The following is a 22,287-nucleotide window of genomic DNA, read 5'->3' as shown; positions in this document are numbered from 1 at the left end:
GCCTAACAGCAAGTTCCCCACTCTGCTCTGTTCCCATGGCTAAGATCACATAGTTAATTCCCTTTGTCAAACAGATCAGGTGCAGTTCCTGCTTATCTCTGAGTAATGGGTTTCAGTTCCCTGCCAGCCCATGGAATTATTCAAACAAGCCAATCACATCCTCCCATAGACACCACAGAACTTCCACAGACGGGGGTCAGCTGACACTCTTGATATTACAAAGCCTGCCTCACATAGTCCCCTGATGTTCAATTTCCCAGTGCAACCCCCAAGTGGCCCCACATGGCATGTGGTGTCCTCCTCCCCTAAGTTGTGAGTATATGTGACTGCTGTTGATCTCATCTGTCCAGTGTCAGGTATTGTGTGTCTAGTTATCCCTAGAATCCTAAGACAAGAATGCCTTCCTCACCAGTGGGGTAAATAGGAGAAAACAAAAACATTTTGTAGACTCCCTTTATGAGGCTGAGAAGCATACATCTAGTTGTAGTTTGTTTTTAATCATGAATTGATGTTAGGCTTTGTTAAACAGCCTTTCTAAAAAAATCTGAGATAATCATGTCATTTTTGGATCTAATCTATGAATATGTATTAATTGATTTTCATTTGTTAACCAAGTGTGCATTCCTGGGATAAATCCCACTTGTTCATGGTATATAATTCTTTTCATATATTGCTGGATTCAATTTCTAATATTTTTTTCTGGATTTTTGTGTCCATGTTTATTTTGGTCTGTTTTCTCTTTACTAGTGAAGTCTTTGTCTGGTTTTAGTATCAAAATATAAATAACCTCTTAGAACGAGTTGGGGACTTTTCCTTAGTCATTTTTATTTCTTCTGTTTGTTTCGGTTGAATTTGCTCTGTTTTTCTTAAGGTGAAGCTTAGGTTATTGATTCAAGATTCTCTTTTTTCAAGTATTTTTTTCTAAAGCTATATATTTTGAGCACTGCATTAGCTGCAACTTATATCTTTTGTAATGCTGTGTTTTTGTTTTCATTCAGGTCAAAAAAAATTCTAATTTACCTTGTGATTTCTTCTTAGTCCTTATGGGTTATTCATAACTGTGTTATTTAATTTTCAAATATTTAGAGATTTCTCAAATTTATGTCTATTAATTGTTCATTAAATTCCATTGTGGTCAAATAACATACTTTGAATGATTGTTTTATGGCTTGCCATATGGACTATCCTGGAGAATGTTCCATGTGTACTTGAGATAAACATTCATTTCTCTATTGGGTGGAATGTAGGTAGTTATATGCATCTTACCATATTATATACCAGTTAGATTCAATGGACTTAATTAGTGTTGTTCAATTCTTCTATATCCTTTTTGATTTTATGTCTGTTAGTTCTACCTAGTATTAAAAGTGCAGTATGGAAGTTTCTAATTGTAGTTTTAAATAGTCTCTTTCACCTTTGAATTCTGTTTTAACTTCTTCTCATATGAGGCTCTTTGGTGATTATAAGTTAAAATTTGTTTTATTTTAATAAAATTGACTCATTATTAAATGTTCCTTTTTATTTCTAATAGTGTCATTTTATCTTATATTAATATAGCCACTCCAACTACATTAGTATCCTTTTAGTTGCATCCAGTTGTGTCTTGGATTCTGTATTGTCTCTTTTGATAGCATATAGTTGAATGCTGCTATTTAAATCTGGTCTGAAAATCTCTGCCTTTCAATTAGACTGTTAGCGCACTTACTGCAATTATTTATTTCATTGGATATGTGACTGCCATTTTGTTGTTTTTTTTAGATATGTCATGTATTTTTCTATCTATTCCTCTTTTATGGCCTTCTTTGGTGTGAAAAAATACTTTTAGTGTATAATTTTAATTCCTCTTGCAAATTCTTAAGTATGCTTGAGTTATTTTCTTGGCAATTCTGCTACGGATTACTATATACCTCATAATTTATAATTGTCTATGTCAGGTTAATACAGACTTAATTACAGTAAAATATAACTTTTCTCTAATATAGCTTTGTGTTATTATCATATTATAACAATTTATAATATAAACCCAACAATATAGGGTTGTAATTACTGCTTTATATAATCTTACGTCTCTTAAAGCAATTAAAAGAAGAAATTAGAATATGTATACTTTTTTATACTTATCCACATATTTACCATTTCATTTCATTCTGTGGATTCAAGTGACCATCCTATGTTGTTTCCTTTTGGTATGAAGACTTTCTTTAGTGTTTCTTTAGTATTTCTTGTTAGGCAGATCTATGATCTATGATCTCTCAAACTTTGCTGGGTATAAAATTATTGGTTGACAGTTGTTTCTTTTTTTTTAACCTTCAACCTACTCACATCAGATAGTTTTTTTTTTTTTTTTAATTCCAGCACTTTGCATGTTTTTCTGCTCTCCACTGTGAAGATAATCCTAAAGAGATATAACTTCTACCTTCTTTTTGAACTCAAAATCCAAGTCTTTCCTGCTTCATAATCTTGGCTCTTTTATTGTCCTATAGTTGGTTCTCTTGGCCCTATGTTTCCTATTAGTCCTGAAAACCCTTGAGCCTCGGTAATTGTGCCTTCCCATTACTAATGGATTAATCTCTGGAAGAAAAGGTGAACTTTAATTTAATTTTATTTTTTTAATTCACACAATAGTTGTACATATTTATGGGGGTACATAGTAATGTTTCAATATATATAATGTGTAGTGATCAGAGCAGAGTAATTAGCATATCCATCTCAAACTTTTATCATTTCTTGGTGGTGAGAATATTCAATATTCTCCTTCTAGCTGTTTGAAACTATACAATACATTATGTCTAACAATAGTCATCCTACAGTGGTACAGAACACTAGAATTTGTTCCTCTTATCTAGTTATAATTTTGTACCCTTTAACAAATCTCTCCCTATCCCTTATTTCTCTCTACCTTTCCTATCCTCTATTATACTCTGTTCTATTTTTTACTTCTGTGAGATCAAGGTGTTTTTTTTTTTTCATCTTCCACAAATGAATGGAGGACATGTAGTGTTTAACTTTCTGTGCCTGGCTTATTTCACTTAACACAATATCCTCCAGTTTTATCCATGTTGCTGCAAATGACAGGATCTCATTATTTTTTGTGGCTGAATAGTATTTCATTGTGTACATATACCATATTTTCTTTATGCATTCATTCATTGATGGGCACTTAGGATGATTCTGTATCTTTGTGGTCTGAGAAAAGATTTTATGAATAAGACCTCAAAGGCACAGCCAACCAAAAGCAAAAATAAATGGGATTATATAATACTAAAAAGCTTTTGCACAGCAAAAGAATCAATTAACAGAGTTAAAAGACAGCCTATAGGATGGGAGAAAGTGCTTGCAAACTATTAATCTGACAGGGGATTAATATCTAGGATGAACAAGGAACTTAAAATCTCAAGAGAAAAAAATCAAATTCAAAAATGGGCAAATAATCTGAACAGATATTTCTCAAAAGAAGACACACTTATAGCCAACAATTATATGAAAAAATGTTCAATATCACCAATCATCAGGGGAATGCAAATCAAAGCCACAATGTGGTATCATCTCACCCCAGTTAGTATGGCTATGACCAAAAAGACTAAAACCAAATGCTAACAGGGATACAGAGGACAGGGAACTCTTATACATTGTTGGTGGAAATGTAAAATACTATAGCCACTATGGAGAACAGTATGGAGATTTCTCGAAAACTAAAAATAGAACTGCTGTACAATCCTGCCATCCCACTACTGAATATTTACCCAAGGGGCAGGAAATAAGTATATCAAAGAGAAACTTGTACCCCAATGTTGGTAGATTTGGTTTCCTAGTATTTTGTTGAGGATTTTTCTGTCTATGTTATTGGCCCATAGTTTTTTCATTTGTGTCTTTATCTGGTTTTGTTATCAGAGTTATGCTGGCTTCATAGAATGATTTAGAAAGAATTCCCTCTCTTTCAATTTTTTTGGAATAGTTTCAGGAGAACTGGTATACTTTTTTAAAGGTTCAGTAGAAATCAGCTGTGAAGCCATTTTATCCTGGGATTTTCTTTGTTGGGAGACTTTTTTATTACTGATTCAATCTCATTACTTGTCATTGGTCTGTTTAGATTTTCTATTTCTTCTTGGTTCAATTTTGGTAAATTGTATGTGTCCAGGAATTTATCTGTTTTCTTTAGGTTTTCAAAATGACTGGCATAGAGTTGTTCACGGGAGCCTCATAGTCCTTTGTATTTCTCTGGTATCTGTTAAATCTTTCTCATTTATTATTTATTTTTTTCTATTTTTTTCTTAGTCTAGCTAATGGTTTGTCAATTTTTATTTTTAAAAAATTCCATAATAAAAATTAAAAATGGAAAAAAATAAGCTTTTTGTTTCATTGATATTTTTTGTGGTTTTTGTTTTGTAGTCTCAACTTCATTTATTTCTGCTCTGCTCTTTCTTTATACTAATTTTAGGTTTGGTTTGTTTTTGCTTTTCTGCTTCCTTGAGATGCATTACTAGATTGTTTATTTAAAATCTTTCTAGTTTTTCTAGATTTGGGTTCATTTTAAGTTATTTGTTAAATTATTTGAAGAGATGGTGTTCTCACTATGTTGCCCAGGCTTGTCTTGTACCCCTAGTTTCAAACAATCCTCTTGTCTTAGTCTACTGATTGACTGATAGATTGACAGGTCTTACGTTGTCCAGGATGGTCTTGAACTCTTGGCCTAAAGTGATCTTCCTGTCTCAGCCTCCCAAAATGCTGGAACTGAAGATATGGGCAACTGTGCCTGGCCTTTTCTAGCTTTTTGATGTAGGCATGTATTGCTATAAACATTACTTAATACTGTTTTTGCTGTGTCTTATAGGTTTTGGTTTGCTGTGTTTCTATCTTCTTCTTCTTTTTTTTTTTTTAGTTTATTCTTAACATTTTCCTCATCTATTCATCATTCAGGAGCATGTTTAATTTTCTTGTACTTGTATAGTTTCAAATATTCCTCTTGTTAATGATGTCTAGTTTTATTCCATTTTGGTCAGATAAAATACTTGATATAATTTTTATTTTTAAAAATATTTTGGGGGCTTATTTCATGTTTTTATATATGGTCAATCCTGGGCAATGTTCCATATGCTGATGAAAAGAATATATATTCTGCAGCTGTTGGGTGAAATGTTCTTTAAATATATGCTAGGTCCATTTGTTTTATGGCATAATTTAAATTTGATGTTTCTTTGTTGATTTTTCTGTTTTGGTAATCTATCCAATGCTGAGAGTGGGGGGTTGAATTAACTCCCTGACTATTTATTGTATTGCAGTCTATCTCTTTAGATAGAATATTTGCTTTATATATCTGGGTACTGTGGTGTTGGGTATATATATATTTACAATTGTTACATTTTCTTTCCAAAGTGATCCCTTTATTATATAATGTCTTTGTTTGTCTCTTTACAGCTTTTGACTTAAAGTCTGTTTGTATTGCTACTCCTGTTCACTTTTGGCTTCTGTTTGCATAAAATATCTTTTCCAACATTTCACTTTCAGTCTGTGTTTACAGTGAAGTGAATTTCTTGAAGGCAGCATATTATTGGGTCTTGCTTTTATTAATTCAGTCAGTCAGTCTATATATTTTAAATGAGGAATTTAATCCATTTACTTTTGAGGTTATTATTGATAGATGAGGACTTACTCCTGTTATTTATTGATGTTTTTCTGGTTGTTTTGTATATTTACACCTGGTTTGTTTTGTATCTTTGTTCTTTACTTCCTGATTGTTGTTGCAGCTGGGTGATTTTCTGTAGTGATAAGGCTTATTCCTTTCTTTTTCTCCTTTGTGTATTGGCTTTACCAGTGAGTTTTATAGTTTCTCATGTTTTCATCATGGTGGTTACCATTTTTTCACTTCCAAATGTAAGACTCCCTTGGGCATTTCTTGTAAGGCTGATCTAGTGGTAAATTTCCTTAATTTTTGTTTATCTGGGAAAGATTTTATTTCTCCTTCACTTCTAAAGTATAGCTTTGCTGGGTTTAATATTCTTGGCTGACAGATTTTTTTTTTTCCCCCAGAACTTTGAATCTATCATCCTGTTCTTTGCTGGCCTGTAATGTTTTGCTGGAAGTTCACTGTTAGTCTAATGAAGATTCCTTTATATATGAGTTAATGCTTTTCTCCTGCTGTTTTTAAAATTCATTGTCTTTGATTTTTGACAATTTGACTACAATATGCTTCAGAGAGGACCTGCTTGGGTTAAATCTAATTGGGATTCTTTGAGCTTTCTGGATCTGGATGACCATCTATCTCCCAAGACTTGAGAAGTTTTCTGCTGTGGTTTTATTAAATATGTTTTCCTCTCCTTTGCCCTTCTCTTCTCCTTGTAGAACACCCATAATATGAATATTTATTCACTTAATGGTGTCTCATACATCTGTAGGCTTTCTTCATTTCTATATAATTAGAACAAATGATTTATCTCAAGTTCTATGAGTTTAAAGTTTTTCAGAAGTTATTACAGAAGTCAACACTGAAATCAGAAACAAACTTTCACAGCTGTAGCATTTATAAAAAAGTCAGTATCTACATGACCTTAATTTAAGAGATTTAGGGTGTTTCCATGATTCAGAATCCATGACTAAAGTTTCAAAGTCCAGATCCAAGTCAGAAACAAGGGCACTTACAAAGTAATCAGTAGAAGGGCACTTCTGAAGCATACCTTCAACCATGATCATGGGCTCCTTGCCTCCACTGTGGGCCAGCATCTCCCTGCAATAGCACTCCCTGGTGGCCCTGTTGAAAGGATTTTGTAGAAAACATTCCTTCCAAACCACGGAAGTGACTGTCCTAGACATGAGGTAAGAGCAGTATTTGGCACCACAGCCCACGAGGTAGCTGATCCGCAGCTTCCAGGCAGTATTTGGAACATATGGTAAGCCATAGAATGTCTCTTGTGTTTTCTTGAGAATGTCTGTGGTTGAACTCTTCAGGGGATGCTTTCCCTGGTAGATTTGATCCAGAGTGGCATAAAAGACCTGAAGTTTCATATTGGCTGTGGCACAAACCTTTTTAGATTCACAAAGCTGAGACACCATCTTTTTTTGGCAGTAGCCCATTCTAATTATGTCTGGCAAACTGGTTGCTCAATAATCATTTGCAAAGTACTCCATTAGAATAGAAGGAACCTCTGCAAAATCAGTGAGACAGCCTGGTTCCGGTGACGTGTTGGTAACAAATATGTCCTGGCATTCAATGCATAGCATGTCCCATTTCATGGACAAGATTTTCCTTCATTCCAGGAGTTAGCAAAGTTGGTGAACTCCTTGAGGAATGGGGGAGAGTCAGCATAAGAACTATGACTGGGAGTTGATAGTCTCTGTCTTCCTTTAATCTGCCTCCATGGATTGTAAAATGGCAATCCTGATGTGGTTTGTCTGCTTGCTGAAGAAAATCAAAGTTAAATGCACCCCAATAATCCTTCAGATTTATGAATAATGGCCAGTTTTTGGACATCTTCACACATACCTCTCCTTTTGCAGGCTATTCTGCATATAAGGAAATCCACAACAGTTTGTTAAGCCAAATATTCAGGCCTTCCATGCATGCTCCAAGGGAGAAAAACAGGCAATATAAGCCAGGCTCAATATTATACCTATGTTCATGAATCACATCACTGTGGTAGCAGGGGTCCCAAGGCATTACTTTGGAATTTTGAGAATTCTGTTTCATTTTCATCCCTCATATCATCTCAAAATCTTTTTGAGTTCTTTCAGAAAGTTGGTCAGAGAATTTCTCAAGGAACTGGATGACAGTCTCTGAATTTTTAACTATTGTTCCTTGGAGAGCCCTGTGGGAAAACATAGAATACCTACCAACTTTTCCAGAAGATCTCTGTTGCTGAGCAATTCTTCCAAACATTTAATTAATATCCCAGTACTGGGATTTAGAAAAATTTTGTAAGCAGCTTCTCACACCAAGTCACCTTGTGCTTCTGCATGGAGACCATCAATTATGATACTATCCCCATCAGATAAAAGTTATGGTGAATGTGTTCTGGTAAAAGATGCTTCTCAGTCTTGTTGGGAAAGTTGTTTGCCATAAGATGTGGACTACTCAAATCCAAGATTTTAACATTGAGGTCTACTGCTCTTTTACACTTTTCTTTGTTTAGATGGATTCCACTAATTTCAAAATCAAATATAAACAGTTCAGCCACTTGCCTGGTTTCTGGATCAAGGGAATCCACGAGTTTTGTTTTTGTTTTTTTTTTTAAATCAGATAGTAATTTTTGCAAACTTTGACATAATTCCATATTTGTGTTCAACCAAGTCAGCCACTCTGCACAAGGAATCTTAGAGCTCATCAAAGATGCACACAATCTGGGGTCCAGGTGGGGTGGAACATGCATGTTCCACAAGTAATTCTGTCTTCCTCAAGGCTTTTTATTGTGCAATATGAAATCTTTCTGCAGCGCTGAGCCCAGGATATCCAAAAAGATCCCAGTGCTCACTAAACAGGTCCAAGCGTAGCCCTGCAGCTTGACATTGAACGTGGAGTCCACCAGGAACCAGCTGGTGCTGACTCTTCCACATGGGTCTTGGCTCTGAGGCTGCCCCTGCCTACCTGCCCTGGCCACAGGGACACTACTCCAGCTCTGAAGCGGCCTAGCCTTTGGGCACATAGTGTGTGTGGAGTAGCCTCATGCCCAGCTGCAAGACCCTTGCCCCAGTGCTGCAGCTCCAGCCAGGAGTGCACGCTTTGCACTTCTGGGCTTTCTTCATTTTTAAAATGCTTTTTTCTTTTCTTTTATTTCTTTATTTCCTTCTTCCTTTTGTTCACCTGTGATATTTCAAAATACCTGTCTTCAAGTTCAGAAATTATTTCTTCTGCTTGGTCTAGTTCGTTGTTGAAGCTCTCGATTGTATTTTGCCATTTCATTCATTGAATTCTTCAGTTCTAGGATTTCTGTTTGGCTCTTTTTTTAATGATATCTCTCTTTGTTGGATTTCTCATTCAAATTATTACTTTCCTGATTTCACTGAATTGTCTATCTGTATTCTCTTATATCTCACTGAGTTTCCTTAATATTATTATTTATAATTCTTTTTCTGGTAGTTGACAGATTTCATTATGATTGGGGACTATTACTGGAGACATTTTTTTCCTTTAGAGGTGTCATGTTTCCTTTCTTTTTCATGTTCAACATGTTCCTACATTGATTTCTGTGTATCTGGTAGAAAAGTTGCCTCTTCCAATTTTATTAAGTAGGTTTCATAGGGAAAGGCTTATTTGTATGAATGGGCCTTGGAGTGTTGTTGGCCTTGGTTCCGGGTGGACACTCTAGTGTAGTCTCCATGTAGTTGTTTTTTTTGTTTTGTTTTGTTTTCAGCTGTAATCCACACTAGTAACATTTATGAGTGTCTCAGTGGCCTAGACTAAGATTTTGATGGTAGTGGTGTGGCTTTGCTGGGAGTGGGTTCTCCAGGCTGTTTCTTAGGTTGTGGGAGTGTGTGTGCACATGGTGGTTCAGTTACCTTGGGGTCTGGCTCACTGGCAATGGGGCTGTTACTCTGGCTGGGAGCATGGGCACACATTTGCTTGGCTGGCCTTGTGGCATGCCTCCCAGGAGTAGATTTGTGGGATTGTTTCTCAGGCCCAGAATGTAGGCACATAGCTGGTCAACTGGCTTGGGAGTATATCTATCTACCAGGGACAACCTACAGTATTGTTTTCAGGCCTGAGACATGGGTGTAAGGCTGCTCAGATGGCCTAAGGGTATGTCTGCTCTGGGGAAGGGGGACCCACCGGAGTGTTTCTCAATTTTGGGACACAGGTGTTAGGCAGCTCAGCTAGCCCAGGGTAGCCTTTTGGGACTGTTTCTCAGGTCTGGGTCATGGGCTTAAAGCTGCTTGGTTGGCCTAGGGGGGTGCCCACCAGAAGCCAGACTGCAGGACTGTGTCTCAGATCTTGATTGCAGGTGCAGGACCATTGGGCAGGCTAGGGGCATGTCTGCTGGGGAGTGGGAGGACACTACAGGGACAGGGCTATTTTTCAGGTCCTGAGAAGAAGTGCGTAGTTGCTCCACCAGCCTGATGTGTGTATTAGCTGTTCAGAGGCTTGGATGCCTCTCCTACTTTGAGGGGGGCATGCAGTGGTTGGACTGGCTCAAGGTTGAGTTCACCCTGTGTAGGACTGCCAGACTATTCATTCAGCTGGAAGTGTGGCAGCAGGGATGGGTGGGTTACCTTGCTGTGCAAGACCTGAGTCACAGCTTACCCTGGGCCTAAGCTTTGTGCAGCTGGAGTTGTGGCATTTAGCCACCTGTGTAGGCTTGGTGAAATCAAGATGAAGCCCCAGTATTGGAGAGGAACAGTGGCTACTGGCCATCAGAACAAGGTGCACTACAGAGGCAGTTCTGTTCTCATGATGCTGTGCAGCACCAGCTTGTCTTGCAGAGGGCGAGTGGTGGGTGGGAAGTACACACGTCATGCCCTTAAACTGGGGCAATGCAGCTGCATGAATTCCTGGCAGTTCTCCAAACTGGGCTCAGGGCTTGCAAGGAGCATGTGATTCTCCTGTAGTAAGAACTGTGGGTGTTTGTGGTGACAATGGCAACTGGTGGGGATCTTTTGCCTACCTTTTCCCCTGAAATGGGAAGTTCCTTCTAACTCCAGGCAGATTCAATCTGAGCAGGGGAGATGGTTGCAGACATTGGGTACCTCCATGCCATCCTCCTGGATTTCTGATGAATCACCACAGGTGCGTCTCCACTCCCTCGCTGCACACCAGCACTCTCCCTTCAACATCCCAGTAAAATCTTAGCTATTTGTTCGTTGCCTTGGTCCTTTCTTGTGGGAGGGATGAGTATCAAGCATCTCTAGTCAGCCATTTTGATGAAGTCACTTCTTTACTTGTACATAAAAGCAATGATTATTTCCTTGGCTTGCCAGAGAGCTGAAAGTTAAAATTTCATTTGAGAATATAATGCCAGGCTCCCAGTGATCTCCCTTTTTATAGAACTAGCAATCTTTCTACCATTCTTTTAAATTTATTTTTAATTTTCCAATAGCAAATCATTAAATAATCCAGACTTCCCATTGTGTGTAGTTTTTAAGCTGCTAGCACCACCATCTTCATTTTATTTACCAAGCTAACAAACAGAAAAATTAGACCTAGAGTCTGACTTTTCTGACCCATATATAATACATGCAGTCATAGGTCTAATAAAGTTCATTTATACCATAAAAAGGAGCAAATTATAATTTTTACAATAAACATATTTTGCCAAAAATAAAAAAGGGAATAAAATGTCTTACATGCCTCCTTGTTAAAAGAAACTTTAAAAAATATTTTTTTCTTGCTTCCAGTGTGGTTAGGGAAACTTTAACAAAAATTGACTATCATGGGAAGATCTTTGTATTAATAGCTCTGGAAGAGAGTGTACCTATCTTAGGAGGCATGCTGCTTCCCATAAGTGAAGATAATAAGAGAAATGTCCTCTATCCATTGTAGCCATTAAGATCCTGTTAGGATACAGCAGTCACACTACTTATTTAACAGAAAATATAACATAAGGAATTGTTAATTAGGTATAAAGTTGTTAATTAGGTGTCTAAAAAGGCAAAAAGGAAACATAAAGCAACTGCAGGAGCAGATACCACCCCTAGGGCTGGGAGAACAAAGGGAAGAGGTTGTATATACAGGTTTGAGTATTTCCTACCCAAAATGCTTAGGACCAGAAGTGTTTGATTTCAGCTTTCTTCAGATTTTGGAATATTTGCATATACATAATGAGATACCTTGGGGATGGCACCCAAGTCTAAACATGGAATTCACTTATGTTCCATATACATATATATAGCCTGAAGATAATTTTATATAAGATTTTTAATAATTTTGTGGATAAATAATTTTGTGGATAAAAGTTTTGACTGTATTTTGGATGTGACCCATCACATGAGGTCAATTGTGAAAATTTCCACCTGTGGCATCATGTCAGCCCTCAAAGTTTCAGATTTTGGAGCATTTAAAATTTCAGGTTGTTGAATTAGGGATGTTCCATCTGTATTAAAACTTGGAAGCTTGGAGACAAGAAGCTCTGAAACTCAGATCTCTGAAAAGGGGTCTTTAGCTAGCTAGTTGTTGTGTCTTTGATGAGGTTCAAAAAGGCTGGTTCTGTAAAGGTTGTGATGGGAAGGACTTACCCTCTCAGGGGAGGCAGCACTGGGGAGCGGAATTGCCTTTTTAGGGCAAAAAAGCATTGTAGGACTGATGCTTCCAGGAAGAGGAAGCAAGCAAGAGCAAGTAGTTCTTTCTTCCTATCTCCACCTTGTGCTCTCCTTCTAAACAACCTCCTGTCATCACCATAATTGGCAGAACTTAAGAGGGAGCCAGCTGGAATGTAGTTTGTAAAGTCTCAGTTCCAGCATCATGTAGCACAGAATGGATAAGTTTGGTGCTGAGATACAAAAACTTAGTAATGAGCACATTCATTTAATTCTAAATAAAGTGTTTTCCCCACCTATCCAATATCTTTGTTTCCTATGTTCTTGAGATGATCAGAATGTTTTGACATGAAATAATTGAATATTATTGTAACTTACGCTTTACTATCACTTTAACCAAGGCTGAATCAAAGTTAACTTTTACTTCTTTCTGTTACTGTCAGGGAGGGGAGGGGGGTGTACACAGGGATTAGTTGGGAAGAGGGGAAAGATTACTTTTAATTTCTATAACAGAATAATACTTTTATTGTTGACCACCTCAAATATGTTGGCGATACATGGAGTATAAATTATAAATAAATAAAACTCAGCTGTGCCAACTAATAAGAGACTCCCAACAATTCCCCAATTATCTAAGCTTGGGGTGGGGATGGGAATGTACAATTTTACTGGTGAAGAATTAGCAGCAGGAGATGTTGGAAGAAAGATAGTCTGAGCAGACACACACAACACTTCTTCAGTCTGAACTCTGTTTTTCATTCACCCGAAGGCTACCAGCCTAAAGGTGTAGTGCCTTCCAATTTCTGGATGAAAAAGCCACTGGGGCAGGGGTGGTTGCAAGATGACTGAATAGAAACAGCTCCAGCCTCCAGCTCCCAGCGTGAGCGACACTGAAGATGGGTGATTTCTGCATTTCCAACTGAGATACCAGATTCATCTCACTGGGGCATGTCGGACAGTGGGTACGGGACAGTGGGTGTAGCCCATTGAGTGACAGCTGAAGCAGGGAGAGGCATCGCCTCACCTGGGAAGCGCGAGGGGGAAGGGAATTCCCTTTCCTAGTCAAGGGAAACTGTGACACACAACACCTGGAAAATCTGGTCACTCCCACCCTAATACTGCGCTTTACCAAGGGTCTTAGCAAACGGCACACCAGGAGATTATATCCTGCACCTGGCTCAGAGGGTCCCATGCCCACAGAGCCTCCCTCATTGCTAGCATAGCAGTCTGAGATCTAACTGCAAGGTGACAGCGAGGCTGGGGGAGGGGTGCCCGCCATTGCTGAGGCTTAAGTAGGTAAAAAAAAGCAGCCTGGAAGCTCGAACTGGGTGGAGCCCACCGCAGCTCAAGGAGGCCTGCCTGCCTGCCTCTGTAGACTCCACCTCTGGGGACAGGGCATAGCCAAACAAAAGGCAGCAGAAACCTCTGCAGATTTAAATGTCCCTGTCTGACAGCTTTGAAGAGAGTAGTGATTCTCCCAGCACAGAGTTTGAGATCTGAGAATGGACAGACTGTCTGCTCAAGTGGGTCCCTGACCCCTGAGTAGCCTAACTTGGATATATCCCCCACTAGGGGCAGACCGACACCTCACACCTCACACAGTCAGGTACCCCTTGGAGAGGAAGCTTCCAGAGGAATGATCAGGCAGCAACATTTGGTGTTCAGCAGTATTCACTCTTCTGCAGCCTCTGCTGCTGATACCCAGGCAAACAGGGTCTGGAGTGGACCTCCAGCAAACTCCAATAGACCTGCAGCTGAGGGTCCTGACTGTTAGAAGGAAAACTAACAAACAGAAAGGACATCCAAACCAAAACCCCATCTGTACATCACCTTCATCAAAGACCAAAGGTAGATAAAACCACAAAGATGGGGAAAAAGCAGTACAGAAAAGCTGAAAATTCTAAAAATCAGAGCGGCTCTCCCCCTCCTAAGGAATGCAGCTCCTCGCCAGCAACAGAACAAAGCTGGATGGAGAATGACTTTGACGACTTGAGAAAAGAAGGCTTCAGACGATCAAACTTTTCTGAGCTAAAGGAGGAAGTTCGAACCCATCGCAAACAAGCTAAAAACCTTGAAAAAAGGTTAGACGAATGGCTAACTAGAATAACCAATGTAGAGAAGTCCTTAAATGACCTGATAGAGCTGAAAAACGACATGAGAACTATGTGACAAATGCACAAGCTTCAGTAACCAACTCGATCAACTGGAAGAAAGGTTATCAGTGATTAAAGATCAAATGAATGAAATGAAGTGAGAAGAGAAGTTTAGAGAAAAAAGAGTAAAAAGAAATGAATAAAGCCTCCAAGAAACATGGAACTATGTGAAAAGACCAAATCTATGTCTGATTGCTGTACCTGAAAGTGACAGGGAGAATGGCACCAAGTTGGAAAACACTCTACAGAATATTACCAAGGAGAACTTCCCCAACCTAGCAAGGCAGGCCAACATTCAAATTCAGGAAATACAGAAAATGCCACAAAGATACTCCTCAAGAAGAGCAACTCCAAGACACATAATTGTCAGATTCACCAAAGTTGAAATGAAGGAAAAAATGTTAAGGGCAGCCAGAGAGAAAGGTCATGTTACCCACAAAGGGAAGCCCATCAGACTAACAGCAGATCACTTGGCAGAAACTCTACAAGCCAGAAGAGAGTGAGGGCCAATATTCAACATTCTTAAAAGAATTTTCAACCCAGAATTTCATATCCAGCCAAACTAAGTTTTATAAGTGAAGGAGAAATAAAATCCTTTACAGACAAGCAAATGCTTAGAGCTTTTGGCACCATCAGGCCTGCCCTACAAGAGCTCCTGAAGGAAGCACTAAACATGAAAAAGAACAAGTGGTACCAGCCACTGCAAAAACATGCCAAAATGTAAAGACCATTGATGCTAGGAAGAAACTGCATCAACTAATGAGCAAAATAACCAGCTAACATCATAATGACAGGATCAAATTCACACATAACAATATTAACCTTAAATGTAAATGGATTAAATGCTCCAATTAAAAGACACAGATTGGCAAATTGGATACAGAGTGAAGACCCATCAGTTTGCTGTATTTAGGAGACCCATCTCACGTTCAGAGACACACACAGGCTCAAAATGAAGGGATGGAGGAAGATCCACCAAGCATATGGAAAACAAAAAAAGGCAGGGGTTGCAATCCTAGTCTCTGATAAAACAGACTTTAAACCAACAAAGATCAAAAGAGACAAAGAAGGCCACTACATAATGCTAAAGGGATCAATTCAACAAGAGGAGCTAACTATCCTAAATATATATGCACCCAATACAGGGAGCACCCAGATTCATAAAGCAAGTACTTAGGGACTTATAAAGAGACTTAGACTCCCACACAATAATAATGGGAGGCTTTAACACCCCACTGTCAACATTAGACAGATCAATGAGACAGAAAATTAACAAGGATATCCAGAAATTGAACTCAGCTCTGCACCAAGCGGACCTAATAGATATCTACAGAGCTCTCCACCCTAAAGCAACAGAATATACATTCTTCTCAGCACCACATCACACTTATTCCAAAATTGACCACATAGTTGGAAGTAAAGCACTCCTCAGCAAATGTAAAAGAACAGAAATTATAACAAACTGTCTCTCAGACCACAGTGCAATCAAACTAGAACTCAGGATTAAGAAACTCAATCAAAACCGCTCAACTAAATGGAAACTGAACAACCTGCTCCTGAATGACTACTGGGTACATAACAAAATGAAGGCAGAAATAAAGATGTCCTTTGAAACCAATGACAACAAAGACACAACATACCAGAATCTCTGGGACACATGTAAAGCAGTGTGTAGAGGGAAATTTATAGCACTAAATGCCCACAAGAGAAAGCAGGAAAGATCTAAAATTGACACTCTAACATCACAATTAAAAGAACTAGAGAGGCAAGAGCAAACACATTCAAAAGCTAGCAGAAGGCAAGAAATAACTAAGATCAGAGCAGAACTGAAGGAGATAGAGACACAAAAAACCCTTCAAAAAATCCATGAATCCAGGAGCTGGTTTTTTGAAAAGATCAACAAAATTGATGGACTGCTAGCAAGACTAATAAGGAGAAAACAGAGAAGAATCAAATAGACACAATAAAAAATGATAAAGAGGATATCACCACCGACCCCACAGAAATACAAACTACCATCAGAGAATACTATAAACACTTCTACACAAATAAACTAGAAAAGCTAGAAGAAATGGATAAATTCCTGAACACATACACCCTCCCAAGACTAAACCAGGGAGAAGTTGAGTCCCTCAATAGACCAATAACAGGCTCTAAAATTGAGACAATAATTAATAGCCTACCAACCAAAAGAAATCCGGGACCAGATGGATTCACAGCCAAATTCTACCAGAGGTACAAGGAGGAGCTGGTATCATTCCTTTTGAAACTATTCCAATCAATAGACAAAGAGGGAATCCTCCCTAACTCATTTTATGAGGCCAACATCATCCTGATACCAAAGCCTGGCAGAGACACAACAAAAAAAGAGAATTTTAGACCAATATCCCTGATGAACATCGATGCAAAAATCCTCAATAAAATACTGGCAAACTGAATCCAGCAGCACATCAAAAAGCTTATCCACCATGGTCAAGTGAGCTTCATCCCTGGGATGCAAGGTTGGTTCAATATATGCAAATCAATAAACTAATCCAGCATATAAACAGAACCAAAGACATAAACAGTGTGATTATCTCAATAGATACAGAAAAGTCCTTTGACAAAATTCAACAGCGCTTCATGCTAAAAACTCTCAATAAATTCGGTATTGATGGAACATATCTGAAAATAATAACAGCTACTTATGACAAACCCACGGCCAATATCATGCTGAATGGGCAAAAAATAGAAGCATTCCCCTTGAAAGCTCGCACAAGACAGGGATGCCCTCTCTCACCACTTCTATTCAACATAGTGTTGGAAGTTCTGGCCAGGGCAATCAGGCAAGGGAAAGAAAGAAAGGGTATTCAATTAGGAAAAGAGGAAGTCAAATTGTCCCAGTTTGCAGATGACATGATTGTATATTTAGAAAACTCCATCGTCTCAGCCCAAAATCTCCTTCAGCAAAGTCTCAGGATACAAAATCAGTGTACAAAAATCACAAGCATTCTTATACACCAATAACAGACAGAGAGCCAAATCATGAGTGAACTCTCATTCACAATTTCTTCAAAGAGAATAAAATACCTAGGAATCCAACTTACTAGGGATGTGGAGGACCTCTTCAAGGAGAGCTACAAACCACTGCTCAATGAAATAAAAGAGGACACAAACAAATGGAAGAACATTCCATGCTCATGGATAGGAAGAATCAATATCGTGAAAATGGCCATACTGCCCAAGGTAACTTATAGATTCAATGCCATCCTCATTAAGCTACCAATGACTTTCTTCACAGAATTGGAAAAAACTACTTTAAAGTTCATATGGAACCAAAAAGAGCCCGCATTGCCAAGACAATACTAAGCCAAAAGAACAAAGCTGGAGGCATCATGCTACCTGACTTCAAACTATACTACAAGGCTACAGTAACCAAAATAGCATGGTACTGGTACCAACACAGAGATATAGACCAATGGAACAGAACAGAGCCCTCAGAAATAATACCACACATCTACAACCATCTGATCTTTGATAAACCTGACAAAAACAAGAAATGGGGAAAGGATTCCCTATTTAATAAATATTGCTGGGAAAACTGGCTAGCCATAAGTAGAAAGCCGAAACTGGATCCCTTCCTTACACCTTATACAAAAATTAATTCAAGATGGATTGGAGACTTAAATGTTAGACCTAAAACCATAAAAACCCTAGAAGAAAACCTAGGCAATACCATTCAGGACATAGGCATGGGCAAGGACTTCATGTCTAACACACCAAAAGCAATGGCAACAAAAGCCAAAATTGACAAATGGGATTTAATTAAACTAAAGAGCTTCTGCACAGCAAAAGAAACTACCATCAGAGTGAACAGGCAACCTACGGAATGGGAGAAAATTTTTGCAATCTACTCATCTGACAAAAGGCTAATATCCAGAACCTACAAAGAACTCAAAACAAATTTACAAGAAAAAAACAACCCCATCAAAAAGTGGGCAAAGGATATGAACAGACACTTCTCAAAAGAAGACATTTATGCAGCCAACAGACACATGAAAAAATGCTCATCATCACTAGCCATCAGAGAAATGCAAATCAAAACCACAATGAGATTCCATCTCACACCAGTTAGAAGGGCAATCATTAAAAAGTTAGGAAACAACAGGTGCTGGAGAGGGTGTAGAGAAATGGGAACACTTTTACACTGTTGGTGGGACTGTAAACTAGTTCAACCACTGTGGAAGACAGTGTGGCGACTCCTCAAGGATCCAAAACTAGAAATACCATATGACCCAGCCATCCTATTACTGGATATATACCCAAAGGATTATAAATCATGCTGCTATAAAGACTAATGGACATGAACGCAGCTGGAAACCATCATTCTCAGCAAACTATTGCAAGAACAGGAAACCAAACACCGCATGTTCTCACTCATAGGTGGGAATTGAACAATGAGAACACTTGGACACAGGCAGGGGAACATCACACACCAGGGCCTGTTGTGGGGTGGGGGGAGGGGGGAGGGATAGCATTAGGAGATATACCTAATGTAAATGACAAGTTACTGGGTGCAGCACAACAACATGGCACATGTATACATATGTAACAAACCTGCACGTTGTGCACATGTACCCTAGAATATAAAGTACAATAAAAAAAAAAATCCACTTGGGAGATAGAGAAGAGAGAACAACAGAGGAAGTACACAGTTAAAGTAAAAGTGCTAGTTAAGATTCCCTTAAAGTAAAATCAGGATGGAAATCATTTTATTTTGAGAAACTTCAGAGAACACTACTGAATAGTCTATGGTTCCTTAATATAGGAAGGGGTCTTCAATTATCTTTTTTCCTTTAACTGAGATTTTAAAATTAATAGTATCTTTTTCAATTTAGAAATGAAGGAGACTTTAAAATTGCTGCAAATACATACACTGTTATATCTTGTTATGTGATAGTGCTTAACATAAAACAGGATGTTTTACTCATGGCCAGGAAAGCTTGTTATATAAGTGCATTTAAACATAAAGTCGTCCTCCCTGCCTTAAAAAAAATAAAAAAGTCTATAAATTCCTAAGGATTATGAAACTTTTGTTTAAGAATTTTGAGGGATTAGGGAAATGTAGGTTATGCTTGATTTTCAAAAACTGGTTGTTTTCAACAAAACATAATCTTGCAGAAGGTGAGTAGGAGATTAGAAATTATTTAAAAGCTTTTCCTAAGTGACTTTGATATCTGATCCCCACCTCAAACCAGGTGAAGACCAATGGAAAAAATAAACATGGAGGTGGATGGAGAATTGCAATGCCAGGAGAGATATTATCCTTTAATAAAAATCTTTTCCATGTTTATGATTATTTTATTTTTTATGTTATAACATAAATAATAAAATAACATCTTAATGATAACCAGAGCACTAACAACCACCACCCCACCACCAAGAAAAAAAAAAACAACAAAAATACCACACAGGTACCTGGGTATTAAAAGGGCCTGTCAAGGCAGGCAGCTCAGTGTGATCAGAATTCACTACAGGGAATATTAGATTGAACAGAGAACTAGAATAGAAGCATTGACAAAATTTAATTAGGAGAGGGCTGGTAGACACTCAAGCACGGCCAGAGAACACAGAGATCAGAGCCTGTGGAGCCTCCCTCTAAGTGGGCATAGGAGGTAGTGTTTGGAGTTGAGCTGCTGCAGCCTGGAGCACTTCTCTGGGGAGAGAGCTCTTCTTTCTAATTTTCCTAGAATATAGCTAAAAAGGTGAATGTTACCAACCCAGCTGAGGTTTTTTTTTTTTTTTCCTGCTGCTGAGGTTTGTAATTCTACAATTTTAAATGTCCTTAACTATAAAAAACAGTCTATGAACCAACCCAACTTCCACATTACCCAAGTATCATTACCCTACTATATATCTCTTACGTTAACTTATTATGTAGTTTGTTCTTCTATAGTAGTGCTTCCCATTGCAATTCTTATAGAACCAGATATGTTGATATTTGTGGTTTCAGATTTTTTAGGCGAAATTTTTTCATAAACCTATAAAAAGGATATAGTAATATATAAATCCGTTGGCATTTTCAGAATTTATATTTGTGGTGTCCACCCTCATTTTGTAAAAGTCCATGTCATGTGTTAATTTAAATGGAGAAAACAAAATCCACTCTAGTCTATAGGGTTGTTATGAGGATTAAATGAGATAACAGAGTATTTAGTAAGAATTTAAATGTCAGGGGTTGAATGCTTGCAGATTACAGGGTTAATCTTTTTGTTAGGGAAGAATCCAGTGAAAGTTTGATATTCCCACTAATGTTTGGTTCAATTTTGAAGATTCTTTAAGGCCTCCCACATATACTAGAATTCTTCCGAATATACTTCTGTGCCTTTAATGAAAGAACATTGCCACTTGATTCGAACACTCAATTGAAGAGAGCTTACCATAAGTGGTTAGAATCAGGCTTCAGAGCCAGATCACCCAGAGTGGACCCCTCCCTCTCCTACATGATGATCTCAGGTGAATTATTTTTACCTCATTTTACCTCTCTGCCTCATTTTCTCACTCCTAAAATAAGAATAATAGTACCTCCTTGAAAGGATTGTGAAAAGATTAAATGAGTTAACACATGTCAAGGGCTTACAAGAGGCTGGCTATGTTAGCCAATGTTAGCTATCCTCTAGTGGTAAGTTCAAAAATATCTCTTAAATCAACCTAGCTTCTGGCAATTTATTTTTAACTTACTTCCAGTAACAACAAAGCTATATTTAACAGTTTTGCCCCATCACTGGTTAAAAGCAGGCTTATAAAACCCTGTTTTAAAACTTTATTTTCTACACAGATGGAGTTTCGCTCTTGTTCCCCAGGCTGGAGTGCAGTGGCATGATCTCAGCTCACTGCAACCTTCGCCTTCCAATTTCAAGCGATTCTCCTGCCTCAGCCTCCCAAGTAGCTGGGATTACAGGCACCCACCATCATGCCCAGCTAAGTTTTGTATTTTTAGTAGAGATGGGGTTTCACCATGTTGGCCAGGCTGATCTCGAACTCCTGACTTCGTGATCTGCCCACCCCAGCCTCCCAAAGTTCTGGGATTACAGGTGTGAGCCACCGCGCCTGGCCTGCATTTGCTTTTTAAATTCCTATTTAAAAGAATTATTCCAGACAACTCTACGAATCTCAGTGGATTGTTTACTGTGTCTGTGGAATTGTTATTTCTAGAACCCATCTTGATAACTAGTGTGCTTGGCTCACTTTAATCTACTTTGCTTTGACTTGCAGCAATTTCCAAATTCATATCTTTCTATCAATAATAAATATATTGTGATGCAGATGGCCTCACTGTTATATTGCTAGGAACCTTGACTGAAAGATACCATTGAAATATAATCAAAGAAAGCAGTGTAATCTTGATTTTTCCAAAAGTATACTTCACAATATGTTGGCAATTTTTAAGGTCATTTCAAATAGAGTGGCATTTATAGCTGCCACATTTGACATTTAGTAATTTGCATCACAAAACCACAGGCTTATAATAAGCTTTCTGTTTCTCCTCTGTGAATTACTCTTTGAGATGCTTTATATAGATGATACAGTGAGAGTCACCGTATAACTAGTTCATTTTATAAAGCTTAATTTAAAATGTATGTAAAGAATACTAAGAGCTCATAAATGATGAACACAGGCGTTAAAAATCAATCGCTGATAGAAGTTGGGCATAAAGTTAATGAAGCAGTTCATGTTTTCTAGTAACGTTTCATCTCTTGCATGGGATTTTCCATTAGAAACAGGGTTTAGGGGCCAATATGTCATCCATTTATCTTTTCTAGCAATGAATTTTCTTTCTCCAACTTATTCTCTTGTAATGATCTTGGAACAAGCTACAGTCACTTCATGTGTATATTAGAATACAGTTAACAAGTCAGTGTAGAAGGCATCAGGATTCAAATAGTAAAAATGTGAAGGAAATAAAAGTGAATGTACC

The 22,287-nt window shown here is 38.1% G+C and overlaps 1 pseudogene; it reads right to left on the bottom strand.

Annotated features, from left to right (window-relative positions):
• Positions 1-6,528: 6,528 nt before the first annotated feature.
• Positions 6,529-8,773, bottom strand: LOC117072133 (annotated as a pseudogene).
• Positions 8,774-22,287: the final 13,514 nt, after the last annotated feature.

Source organism: Trachypithecus francoisi, unplaced genomic scaffold, assembly GCF_009764315.1.
Source record: "Trachypithecus francoisi isolate TF-2019V2 unplaced genomic scaffold, Tfra_2.0 Lachesis_group4, whole genome shotgun sequence".
In the NCBI taxonomy this organism is placed as follows: Eukaryota; Metazoa; Chordata; class Mammalia; order Primates; family Cercopithecidae; genus Trachypithecus; species Trachypithecus francoisi.
Note: the sequence above shows the minus strand (reverse complement) of the source record. Positions and strands in the feature narration are given on the sequence as shown.